The sequence below is a fragment of the Rhinolophus sinicus genome, chromosome 8 (genome assembly GCF_057876585.1).
Source record: "Rhinolophus sinicus isolate RSI-liver-muscle chromosome 8, RSI-T2T, whole genome shotgun sequence".
NCBI classification, from domain to species: domain Eukaryota; kingdom Metazoa; phylum Chordata; class Mammalia; order Chiroptera; family Rhinolophidae; genus Rhinolophus; species Rhinolophus sinicus.
The window spans coordinates 9085309-9097896 of record NC_142508.1 but is presented as its reverse complement, the minus strand read 5'-3'; the positions used below and the strand labels follow the sequence as shown (position 1 = coordinate 9097896).

The following is a 12588-nucleotide window of genomic DNA, read 5'->3' as shown; positions in this document are numbered from 1 at the left end:
ACTTTTGCCCCTTTTATAGATGCAGAGGCCATGGCCTGGAGGGATGAACTTTTCTTTTCCCAAGGCCCCAGAGATGCTGAATGAATCCAGGTCCAGTACCAGACCTCCAAAGGCACCACCTGCCTGGCCATCCCCTCCACTTCCGGGGCCAGCCCCTGAGACTGCCATTTTGTAACTTGTTTTTCCCTCTGGAGGCTTTTCTGATGTTCATTTATTTGAACCTGACCTCATGAAACAGTAATATCGAGGAGAGGAGCAGGGGAGGAAGGGCCTCTGAACACTGGCACCCCGGGCCAATGGCTGCCAGGGCTGGATGCTCTGAGCACCCCAGACTAGCACCTGAGGGAAGACCCAGTGTGGTGCTTGCTTCCTGGCAGGACGTCTCTGGCTCCAGCTGGGCTGCTCCAAGCTCCTCATTTTCCCACCTCCTCTCTCCCTCTCTCCTTCCTGCTTTCCTCTTCCTTTGCTCCCCCTCAGACCCTTTCCCACCCTCTTTTGCTGGCTTCTGTTCTCTTTCTTTCCATGAGCAGAGAGTTTCCAGCCTGGCTCCCAGCCAGCACATTTGGACAAAAGGCAGCAATCTTAGAGAGAGACGTCATCTCCCATCCCCTTTCCCGGGGGCCGGCACCATGGCTCCCTGAGAGAGAGACAGAGAAAGGGGTTGAGGCCGCTCCCGCCCTGCTCCCAGCTCTGGGAAGGGCCTTGAGAGATTGCACGTCCTGGGGGTGAAAAGCAAAGGCTTTGGAAGCAGACAGATCTAGGTTCAAATTCCAGCTCTGCCATGTGAGAGCTGTCGGACTTCGGGCAAGTGACTTTCTAAGCCTTAGTTCTCTCCTGACGGTCGGAGCACCTACTTTGAAAGCGGGCGGTGGGATTAAATGAGATTGCACCAGTAAAGCACTCAGCACTGCACACATGTCCTATGAAAAGCACTCAACACACGTCGAGTGAACTTAACTCTGCTGAACAATACTAGGTTGAGTAATAATACGGAACCTTATGATAATAATAATAACACCAACACTTCCTCACCTCATCTGCAAGGCTGCTTACCCAGCCTGCACGGTTTGCCAGTGTGCTAAAGCTGTAAAACGCTCTCAAACACCTAATTGCTGTTACCACGTAATCTGTAAACGGTGGTTTTGAAATTGGGAGGAGAGCTGACCCCCTTCCCTTTCCTTGGAAGCCGGGGTGCACGAGGGCAGATGTGACAGTGAGGAGCCCCCCCCCCCCCCCAGCAGCATGCTCATCCTCACTTCCCTTCCCTCCTGTTTTTAGCTCCTAACAGCCTGAGGCCCTGTTTCTGTTTGTTTACTATACTGGCCTGGCATTCTGTGCTCAGAAGTTGTGAGATGCCTGGAAATGTTTGTTTTTTAACTTAGCTAGGTTGGGAGATACAAAAAATGGTCTTTCCCTTAGGATTTGAGTCAGCTAATCTAAGCCACCACAGATGGATTTGAAATTAATAAGATAAGCAACGAGCTGAATGCAGCACTCTGCCGAGGTGCCGTTGTCATACACGAATATGGGGTCCCTGCCCTAGAGTTAAGGATAAAAGATACAAACTGTGGATGAAATAGGGGTTCTGTGGAGACTAACCTCACAGGGTGATCTGATCATAAATCCCTAACTGGCAGGTCATGATGGGGAGTCACACCCCAGGCCTGTAACTTCTTCAGTAAAATGTTTATCTTTGCCTTAGGCAAGCCCTGCCCATTGTTTTCATGCTTCTAGTTAATTCACTTTTGAGATAACCACCCTCCAGGGAGCACATAATCTCGTTAACTATCCCACCTTCATTTATGTAATCTTCCTTACAACCTCTCTCCTTAATTTCAAATGCATAAAAGTTGCAAAACCGTCATTTTGCGGAAGCATTTGAGATCTTGCTTCCCAGCAGCTGTCCTCAAATAAACTCTTACAAAAATTAGCTACAGGTTTGGGTGTTGCGTACATCGACAAAATACCAATCAACCAAATGGCAATAAAAGATTGCAAATGCTCAAGACAAACTGACACACGTTTAACAAAAGTCACCGTGTGAGATTGGTTTCAGGACTAAACTGAACCACAGGAGTGGTAAATGTTATGAAACAAAGGAAACTGGAGGAATTCGTGGACCAGGAAAGTCGTAGACTGCTTCAAAGTAGGGTTAGGGTTAGGGTTAGGATTGCCCTTAAAAGCTACCCTGGGAAGGAGAAAGCGTGCAAGGAGAGGCAAGAGCATGAAGAAAAGGAGGGGTGTTCCTGCCCAGGACAGACTGACTGGGGGGATTGGGGGGCTGAAACATGTGACGGGTGGGGAACCATGAGGAGAAGATGGAAAGGGTTGGACTAGGCTTGCGGATGTTCTGCAAGAAAGGAGCTAAGGTTTGCTACCCTTGGGAAATCAAGAGGACACATAATGAAGATAGGCTTAGACCTTAGGTCTTTCCGACACGGTGAGGTTAAAGAGGAGACATGGAGAGTGGGCAGCCAGAGGTAAAGATCTCAGGGTCTGGTGAAAGAACCCCCCGGGAAATGTCAATTTGGGAGGGGGCCAGAGAATCTGAGCGCATGAATGAGTTCTCTGAAAGAGAAGGTGAAGAAAAGAAGAGTCAAGAGCTGAGACATGGGGTTATTCTTACATTGCCCTTGTTACTCAGCTCTTGCCTCCATTTCTCTTTACGTTTCTTTGTCTGCACCTTCCAACTGGCCGGTGAGGTCTGACGGCCGCACACAGGCATAGGGCTCCTTTGTACTTCTCTTTAGTGTCTAACCCGGATCCCGGTCTGCTATGGGTGTGGCATAAATACTTGTTGAATGAGAAGAAGAAAGGGAAGCAGTGAAGAGCTCTCTCTTTTTTTCCCCCAAAGACAATTAGGACAACCAAAACAATATGGTGTCTTAGATGAGGAGGCAATATTCAAAATGCTTAACAAAGGTGGGGCTCGGGACACCCGCCAGTCAGCATGGCCTTATTGTTAATCCTTTCATGGCTGGATCTGGCTGGGAGGTCTGGGGAGGGGGCTGTCCCAGGAATGTGGGCCACTCTGGGGCTCAGGGCAGCGATTATTTACCAACCTGCACAGAAGCATTTCAGCATTTTGACGAGTGGCACAGATGTGTCAGTGCCCGTTCTACATCCCCCTTGATCTGCGTCAGGCATGCCCATGCCTTAGGGAGCTCGAGGACGGTGAGAACGGCAACTGGCCAGGGGAGGCAGCATTAGTAACCTGGCAGGTGGTTAAGGGTGGAGGTTAGGGATGGAAGCCAGATTTCAGGGACCAGGGGGAAGAGCCTGTTGACCTTCCTCAAGGGGCTCTTCCAGTTGCTCTGTCTCCCCTTCCTGAAAGCAGCATTGTTCTTCTGTTTTCCTCCAGCGAACTGGCAGCCTGGACCCAGGGCTGTGTGTGTGCCTGGCAGCAGCCCCTCTGACCCTTTCCCCATCTCCTTCCTCTGTCCCAGGCCAGGGAGCGTGGCTGTCCTGTGTTCAGGTGAGAGGAGAGCCTGGGAGAAGAGCTCTCTCGGGCCTGTCCCCACAGTGCTATATTCACCAAGCCCCGTTGTGTTGGGAGGACCAAGCAGCCTGACATTTTCCCACCCTGTGAGAGGCATCAGTGCAGCTGGAGGGTAAACAGAGGGCACTGGCCCCTTTTTGATGTCCTGGGAGCTTGTGGATGTCTGGTGACTGTCACAAACAGACGATGACACGGGCCAGATGTAAAGGATGTCAGTCACCACAAGATGCCAGGGAGTCATACTTGGGGTTGGAGGACCACACACTTCATTCCAAATCTGAACCAAGCTTACCAACAGCTGAGCGTTCGAAGTAGAGAATCGCTCTCAGCCCCAGAGAGCTGGAGACACGGCCTGCAGAAGCCTGCGCACCAGCCAGCTGCTGTGGGAAGGTCCTGGGCCTTTCCTGCCACCACCCTGACCAGGTCTGTGGCTGAGGAGCTGGTCCCCCTCCAGCTGCAGGGGATGCAAGTTCTACATCTCAGGCTGCCTGTCACTCCCGTCCAGTGACCAGATCTGAGCTCTATGTTTCCTCCCCTCAGTTCTCGGCTGACCATGGAAGGTCAGTTTTCATCCTGATTTGCTGCATGATCCCATACAAATGGCTGTGCCTGGTCATCTGGGGAGGTTGGGCCTGTATTTCCCAGGGACGTGAGAAGCACAGATAAAATTATAGAAGCATCCTGTTTTAATGGTTCCAATTTACCAGGAAAAGGCAGTCAGTTATTATTTTTTCCATGGTGAGCTGTGGTGGCAGGGACAGTAATACCCATCTGTCATGCGGGAGACCCTGCTCGCTGCGCCATTTGTCGTGCGGGACGGCCTGCGGGGTCTCTGCTCCCGCTCCCCATACAAGAACGCAGGATATGGTGAGGCCAAAAAGGAACACCCACGGAGCCATAGGTAGGGGAGTCATACCATTTTATTCTCTCTGGCGGCACTATACTCTCACTGGAGGCTGGATACACACTGTCCGCAAACCGCCATCCACACTTGCCAGCCCAGCCGCCATCTCCTTGCTAGCCCCATCCTTCTTCTCTTCTTCTCTCCTAGCGTAGCCACAGCAGTTATATTAGTGGCCAATGGCTCACTGGTTACAGCTGACGGCCAACTAGCCACAGCTGATGGCCATGCAATCACAGTTGGCCATTTACTACCTGAGCCAGGCACCTGTCTATGTGAGGCCGAGAGCCTGGAAACTACTCTCTGGGGCTCCGCCCCCACACTCCACCCCTACAGGCTCTCGCCTCACAATCTACGCGACAAGCGTCTTCCGCGAGGGGACCTGTGCGAGGAGCCTGGGGGTGAATGCAATATCCTGGACACAGCCAGGCTCTCTGGGCACAGCCAGGGTTTCTCAGGGCACCACCAGTGCTTCTGGGCACGGCCAGACTTCCTGGACTTCTTAGGGTACCACCTGTCTTCCCGGACACAGCCAGGGTTTCTCAGGGCACCACCAGTACTCCTGGGCACTGCCAGACTTCCTGGACTTCTTAGGGTACCACCTGTCTTCCCGGACACAGCCAGGGTTTCTCAGGGCACCACCAGTACTCCTGGGCACAGCCAGACTTCCTGGACTTCTTAGGGTACCACCTGTCTTCCCGGACACAGCCAGGGTTTCTCAGGGCACCACCAGTACTCCTGGGCACAGCCAGACTTCCTGGACTTCTTAGGGTACCACCTGTCTTCCCGGACACAGCCAGGGTTTCTCAGGGCACCACCAGTACTTCTGGGCACGGCCAGACTTCCTGGACTTCTTAGGGTACCACTAGTTTCCCCGGGCACAGCTAGGATTTCTCAGGGCACTGCCACTTTCTCTGGGAACAGCCACACTTCCTGGACACAGCCAGGGCTCTCAGGGCACCGCCACTCTCTCTGGGAACAGCCCGACTTCCTGGGCACAGCCAGGGTACCTTCAGGGCTCTACTACTCTCTCTGGGAACAGCCCGACTTCCTGGGCACAGCCAGGGTACCTTCAGGGCTCTACTACTCCCTCTGGGAACAGCCCGACTTCCTGGGCACAGCCAGGGTATCTTCAGGGCTCAGCCAAACTTCCTGGACACAGCCAGGGCTCTCAGGGCACTGCCACTCTCTCTGGGAACAGCCCGACTTCCTGGGCACAGCCAGGGTATCTTCAGGGCTCAGCCAGACCTCTCAGCGCACTGCCACTCTCTCTGTGCCTCTCAGGGTACCCTGCTGGAACAACTGCGACTCACAATCAAGGTGCTTACATATTCTCAATGGCGGCCAGTCAAGAGACAAAAGCAAATATCCCCCAGTTCCACTAACAACAGTTCCCAAACAGTCAAGCAGTCCATTAAATTAGGGATGGAAGGCAATTCCCCATAGTCCACAGTCATTCTCCAGGGCTGTCCTGGGGGTGAGGGACGACCTTGACCTCACCCTCATCTCCCATGGAGGACTCAGCAAGCGTTACCTCCTGGGACTACAAGTCCTGCATCCGGGCTGCCTGAGCAGGAACTTCCCCGGCCCACAGGGCTGCAACGACCTTCGCTTTCTCCGGCCTGTGCTGGTTGGGGAACCGTCCACATCTTTCCACCTCTCCACGGGGCTCCATCTCTCCAGCAGCTGCATGGCTTTTCCTGTGCTGGTGTGAGAAACGTCCACGTCCTCCCACCCCTCCACGGGGGTCCAGCTCTCCGGCAGCTGCTCCTCCTGGTCTTCCTCAGACTGGGTGTTCATACGCACAAACTGCTCCACCATCCTTTGGAGAGCTTTGGCCGGCACCATATCCTGCCGACTACGCCATGTGTCATGCGGGAGACCCTGCTCGCTGCGCCATTTGTCGTGCGGGACGGCCTGCGGGGTCTCTGCTCCCGCTCCCCATACAAGAACGCAGGATATGGTGAGGCCAAAAAGGAACACCCACGGAGCCATAGGTAGGGGAGTCATACCATTTTATTCTCTCTGGCGGCACTATACTCTCACTGGAGGCTGGATACACACTGTCCGCAAACCGCCATCCACACTTGCCAGCCCAGCCGCCATCTCCTTGCTAGCCCCATCCTTCTTCTCTTCTTCTCTCCTAGCGTAGCCACAGCAGTTATATTAGTGGCCAATGGCTCACTGGTTACAGCTGACGGCCAACTAGCCACAGCTGATGGCCATGCAATCACAGTTGGCCATTTACTACCTGAGCCAGGCACCTGTCTATGTGAGGCCGAGAGCCTGGAAACTACTCTCTGGGGCTCCGCCCCCACACCATCTCCTCTGACTCATGTAGTGGGAACAAGAAGTTCACACGCAGTACCGGGCACCCACCTGACCCCGCTTCCTTCCTCGGGCTCAGGTTCTCCTCCAAGGGACTAAGGAAAGCCGGAGAGCGGGGAGGCAATGGGATGGAACGAATCACGTCTGCCTACGTCAAAGCACCTGAACCAGCAGAGAGGACGGATGGACTTACCCAAATCCCACCCATCACCAGGGTGGCCACAAGGTGCGGTCGGCTTTGAAATCTATGTCAATCCAGCAATTCCACTTCTAGGAATTTATCTTACAGAAATAACGGAAGGAGTGCAGTAAGTATTTGTGGTGGCTAAAATAAGAAACAACCAATTGCTCAGGAGGAGATAATTTGTTAACCAAATGAAATCAATCGATACAAAGGAACACTAGGCAGCTGTTAAGGAGAGGACTATGTAGGCACCGCAGGGAATTACTCTCACAAAATACTGTTCAATTATCATAGCATTGCTTCCATTTGTGTGAAAAATAAAGCAACACAATATAATACATGCAAAGAAAAAAAGATGCCTAGGAGGATTTACCTCTGAGAAGGGAGAAAGTATGAGGCAAACTCTCATTTTATTCTTTGTATGTATACAACAGACATAACTTTCATAGTTTACATATAAATATATTTGTATATATAGAAGTATGTATACAGAAGTAATTGTAAAAATCCTAAGTGTACCTTTTAAGGAAATAAAACAACAAAATGCATTTGATATTCTGCTTGAAGTGACAAGTCCTCCTGATAAGACACGAAGCCCACAGAGACCTGGGCACAAAGGAAGGACGCCAAGGGCAAGGTCACAGCTTCCCATCCTGACCCCACTCTCCGGCTCCATCTGCTCTCATTTCCTTCTGAAGGGGAGCATGGAAGCTCTGGGTTCCCCACCACCGAGGGAAGCTAACCTGTTTCTGAAGCTTGCTGCGAGAGTGACACCCCCTTCCTTCACTGAGGCCCGGGGAAAGACTGGTAACGCGGTTTTCAGTAGTTCAGCCAGTTAAAAAAGGGGGTCTCGGGCTTACCACTCTTTCAGCCTACTGCTGGCCCAGGACAAAGTGTCAACGGGAAGCCAAAGACAAAGCAATTCTGGGCTCCCCCTGGTAAAGGGCCTAACTTCTAGGCAAACTGATGGTGGGGCCAAATTATCGCCCAAAATTAGACAATGATTTTAACACAAGGGTAAAAAAGATGGTGTGACTTTGGCTTCCTGACATATTGCTCTTTTGGACATCAAGTGTAGAGAACGGAGTGAATCACTTGCCTCAGTTCCAGGCACTGTAATTAAAGGGGCGGATATTCCTATCAACCCTCTGTTAGGTAGCCATGAGGGAGATTCAAAGGGGCCCTGGGGTACCTCTGGAGGCCTTCTGGTTCTGGTGAAGGAAGAAGGGTCCATGCCTGGACACAGCAGACTATGAGGGACATAAGGTACAAGCAGGGATCAGCTGTGGTCACTTGTGAGGACCTGTGAGATATTCCATGGGCCTTCAGGAAGCAAAAAAAGGAGCTGGGGTTCAAGAGATGGGGGGTGGGGGTGGGGAGGATGGGTTAACTTTGCCCATAAGAAAAGAAGTGACTGCCTGCAAGGTGTGTTTGAGGGTTGTTGGGAAAGCCATTGAACTTCAACATAGCTTCCCTATTATTTTGTCAGAGTTGCTGACATTCAACCCTTAGAGATTCATTCCTTTCGTTTGAGACTTGATGCATGTGAAATTGCAAAGAAATTCTCCTAGCTTCTTTCCAACTTAGAAGGCATAGGTCAGAGAACAAATACACTTGAATATCAGAAGGGAAGTAGAAAGAACCCATGGGTCCAAGGCTCAGCACTCAAGAAAGGTTTCAGGTGAAAAGAAAAAGGTGCAAACTTTTCAGTTTGGGTTAACGTGCAGCACTACATACAATACCATGTTTCCCTGAAAATAAGACCTAGCTGGACAATCAGGTCTAATGCGCCTTTTGGAGCAAAAATTAATATAAGACCCAGTATTATACTTTATTATATTATATTACACTGGTCTTATATTATATAAGACTTCGTCTTATATTAATTTTTGCTCCAAAAAGTGCATTAGACCTGATTGTCCGGCTAGGTCTTATTTTTGGGGAAACACAGTAGTATTAGACCAGACAGATGTAACTGCAGAAGCCTTGTAATTATGCTTTTAGAGTTTCTGTTCAAAAAATGCTACACACACCCCTTCACATAAAATGTGTTTGTTACCAGCCTCCTCACCTCTACCTGTTCAAGATGGTTTAGATCTTGATACTGAAGGCTGATTAGCCAGTTGATTTCATTATGAGTAACAGGCGTCTAATTTTAAATTCTTTGGGGTCCTTGCTTTTGGAACCTCAAGTTTTTATCCCCTGCTCTAATGAGTCCTCTTGGTGATTGTTAAAGCAGTCGCTCTCAACCTTGGCTATACCTTAAAATCACGTGGGACCTTTAAAAAATACTGATGCGCAGGTCTCATTCTCAGAGATGGCGACTGCATTGGGCTGGGTGGCGCCTTGGCAACAGTTGTTTCTGGGCACTTACATGTGCATTCTAATGTGCACCCCAAGTTAAACATGTTAAGAAATGTGATGGGGGGACAGTAGAATCTCCCAGCTACTCAATGTTAATTGAAGACATCTAGAGTTGGCAAGAAATGGTTTAGACTTTCAGGGCACATTAGGAATGCACTGATGTAGATGCTGCAGGTTCTGTCCCTTCTGCAGAACCCAAAGGGAAGGGCCTGGCTGGGACACTGTGCCTGAGTCTGCAGACTCTCTCAGCTCTCCTTGTTTGTCTGCAACATTCTTTGTGTTGCAGCAAACAGGGTTCCCACCCTCCCTGGCCTCTGAGTGCATCTCTGGGTTTTTGAGTCCCACCCCCTTTCCCCACCCGCTAGAAGCAGGCTTACTGTCAGGTCTGAGGGCAGGGAGACCTAGACCACTGGGGATGCGGACTCGCCTGTGGGACCGGAATCCTCGAATGCTGTTCCCACTCTCTCTGTTTCCCTTTAGTCAGGGTTTCCGGATGCCCTCTTTCCCAGCATGCTCTGCCCTACCTGGCCCCTTCTCCAGACCGGAGTCTTAGCCCACTAACCTGTGGGCCACACTACCATGTGCCTGCTTCACCCTTCAGGGTTGGGCAACCTGGGTGCTTTGTTCTCTGTATTCCTCAAAGGAGGAATCACCTCTTTCTACATTTGAGAGGCTCCTCCATATAGGATTCCCAGGCCCCCAGCGCCATGCCTGCTCAGAAGCCTGAGCTAACATTCAGTCCCTCTCAGAAACGCAATATGTTCCCAGGTCACAACAGGAAGACGGTATAGGAAGACAGCCATGTGGAATTTTATCTCCCCATCTTTGGTAACGCAGACAATGAGCATTTTTTTTTCTATGTCACTCTTCAGTTTTTACGCAAAGATCTACATGACAAAGTCTCAGTTGAGTTCAATTCCAGGAAAAGTTTTGTTTCGAAGATGAATCTGTATGCTTTCTGTTGTCCAAAATCCCAAACTATGCAATCCAGTGTAGTTTTGTTTGTCTCTAAGCTGCCAGAAAATTTAGAGCCAAATTCACTGTCCAAGTGTTGTAATCTGCTAAATTCAGGCCATTCAAAATCTCCACTCCTGTTGCTTTGCTTTCTCCTGAGTTTCTTCGCACTTAGTTTTAGCCTAAGTTGTCTCACTCTGTGCCCAAGCCTGTCACTAGGTTCTACCTCTTTATCTCTGGGATCTTCCCATCCCACCTCATCACTGCTGTCATCCTGTGCTCAGTAATTCCAGCCTGGGTACTACCAGGCCACACTCTTCTCCTGCTCCAGACGAGAGCTTCCTAAGACACCAAGCGGATCCTATCCCTCTATTCCTGCTTCAGTGAGAGTCTCCTTGCCTCTCCGAGTGCAGTTCAACCATGGATTCTCCTACACTTACTCGTCCCCCTCCCTCGCTCTGGGTGACTTTGCACATGCTGTTCCCTCAGCCTAAAACAACCTTCCCTACTTTGTTTTCTTTGTGGCCAGGTTTTCAGCGCTTGGCCCCAGCAGTTACCTACTCTGTGGGCCTCTCCGGAGCTGGTTGGCCCTGCTCTGGGTTCCCCTACTGTGCAGCACTCACGGTCAGGCCAGACCAGGACTGGTTTTAATGTTTTGTTTGACTAACTAGGATGGTGAGTTCCTGGAAGGAAGAGTGCTATCTTATTCATCACTGTTCCTAAAGCCTAGCACATGGAACTGTAAGTCAATAAATACATGACACAGACACAGTTCAAATCTTCTGGAACAAAAGAACTGGAGGCCAGCTGCTCCACTACCCTTCCTCAAAACAGTCCCTGTTTGCCCTTGACTTCTGGAAGAATTCTGCTCCATCCTAGGCAGCCACCCTAAAGATTTTCTAATCCACTCCTCTGGTGTGTTTAATATTCGATAATGCAAGCAGAAAGGATTTTGTTCTTTCCTCTTATGTAGTAACCAGGGAGGGCATACGAGTTTAGTAACAAAATTACTGTAGAATGTCTATTATAACCCCATCACCCGGGACCATTATTACCCGTGTAATTTGGGCCATTAGCCAAGTCACAGCTCTTAGGTACATCTCAACACCAGCTAGAGTCCACCAGCTCCCCTCCCCACTATCAGCTGGTTACAGTGGAGTCACTGCACTTGGCTTGTCCCACTCTGTACTCCTGGGGCGGGGGACAGTCCAACTTCCCCACAGTCCCAAGGCCAGGATTCCCCTCAGAGGTCGTGGCTGTCCTCGGGGGTTTGAATCCAGTTCTCCGTGGCCCTCTTAAATATCATGACATCCTGTGTTAGGAGACTCCCCCTAGGCTCCAGACTCCATTCTTAGGGGAAAGGGGGAAGAAAGAAGTGCGCTCTATCGTCTTTACCTTCCAGCTTTCCCGAGACTGCAAATTCTGACCACAGTCAGGCGCACACACACTCACGCCCCCTGGGACCGAGCGCGGCGCACGACTTTGCTCACGTCCCGCAGGTCGGGCTGAAGCGCCGCGGTCCCCACGTCCGCACACGGGAAACCCAGTCTGCGGTCTGCAAAGAGCCACTTCCCAGCTCCGGCTTGTCTCCTCCCTTCCCCCCCGGCGCGTCCTCTCCACGGTCTCGGTTGCCCAGCGCGTCCCCTCCACGGTCCGTGGTCCCCCCGCGCGTCCCTCCCACGGTTCCCCCACGCACCCCCTTCTCCGTCCCCCAGCCCGGCCCTTACCTCCAGGCGGGCAGCGGCTCCGCGGGCTCCAAGGCGCAGCTTGGGGGCGCCCGGGAGGGCGGGGGCTGCAAGCGGAGGGGGCCGCGGGCGCCATGGCCGGCAGCCCTCCGTGCTGGTGTCTGCCGGGCCTCTCCCGGCGCCCGGCGAGCCGCGCGCGCTGCGCCCGCGTCCCCGCCGCCCGGCTGGCGCTGTGGGCGAGTGCAGGGCGGGCCAGGTCCTCCCCGCGGCGGCACCGCGGCTCAGCGCCGGCCGCGCGCCCGCCGACCCCCACCCGCCGCTCCCCGCCCGCCGCTCCAGTGAGCTCATCTGCAGCTGGCGGGCGCCCGGCCCGTTGCCACGGCAACGCCTCTCCCAGGGCCGCGCGGACTCGAGCAGCTCCAGTAAACAGGACCTTCTGCCGGACTCTTCCCCTCGCCTTCTTTTGGGGGGTGGGGAAATGGGTGGCTTAACCCTTTCTTTGCTGGAGACCACCGCGTGGCATTCTCCGTCTCCACCAGGCCCGGGACTTATTCGCGCGATGCGCTCGGCCCCGGGCTGAGACCGGAGGTGGGGGCGACACTCCCTGCCTTCAGTTCCCTTCGGTCGTTTACCGCGTTGGTGAGTGCTGGGACACGCTGGGCGGCACTTTGTC

General features: G+C 52.3%; 1 protein-coding gene across 2 annotated transcripts in view; it reads right to left on the bottom strand.

The window, feature by feature from the left end:
• Positions 1 to 12216, bottom strand: part of DENND2A (DENN domain containing 2A) — an 82606-nt gene extending 70390 nt beyond the window's left edge. Inside the window, exon 1 of one of the 2 annotated variants that reach the window (XM_074315269.2) lies at positions 11958 to 12216. The gene's annotated coding sequence lies outside the window, so the exon portion shown is untranslated. The remainder of the gene's footprint in view (positions 1 to 11957) is intronic. The other variant, XM_074315270.2, reaches the window with a different exon arrangement.
• Between the last annotated feature and the right edge of the window lie 372 nt (positions 12217 to 12588).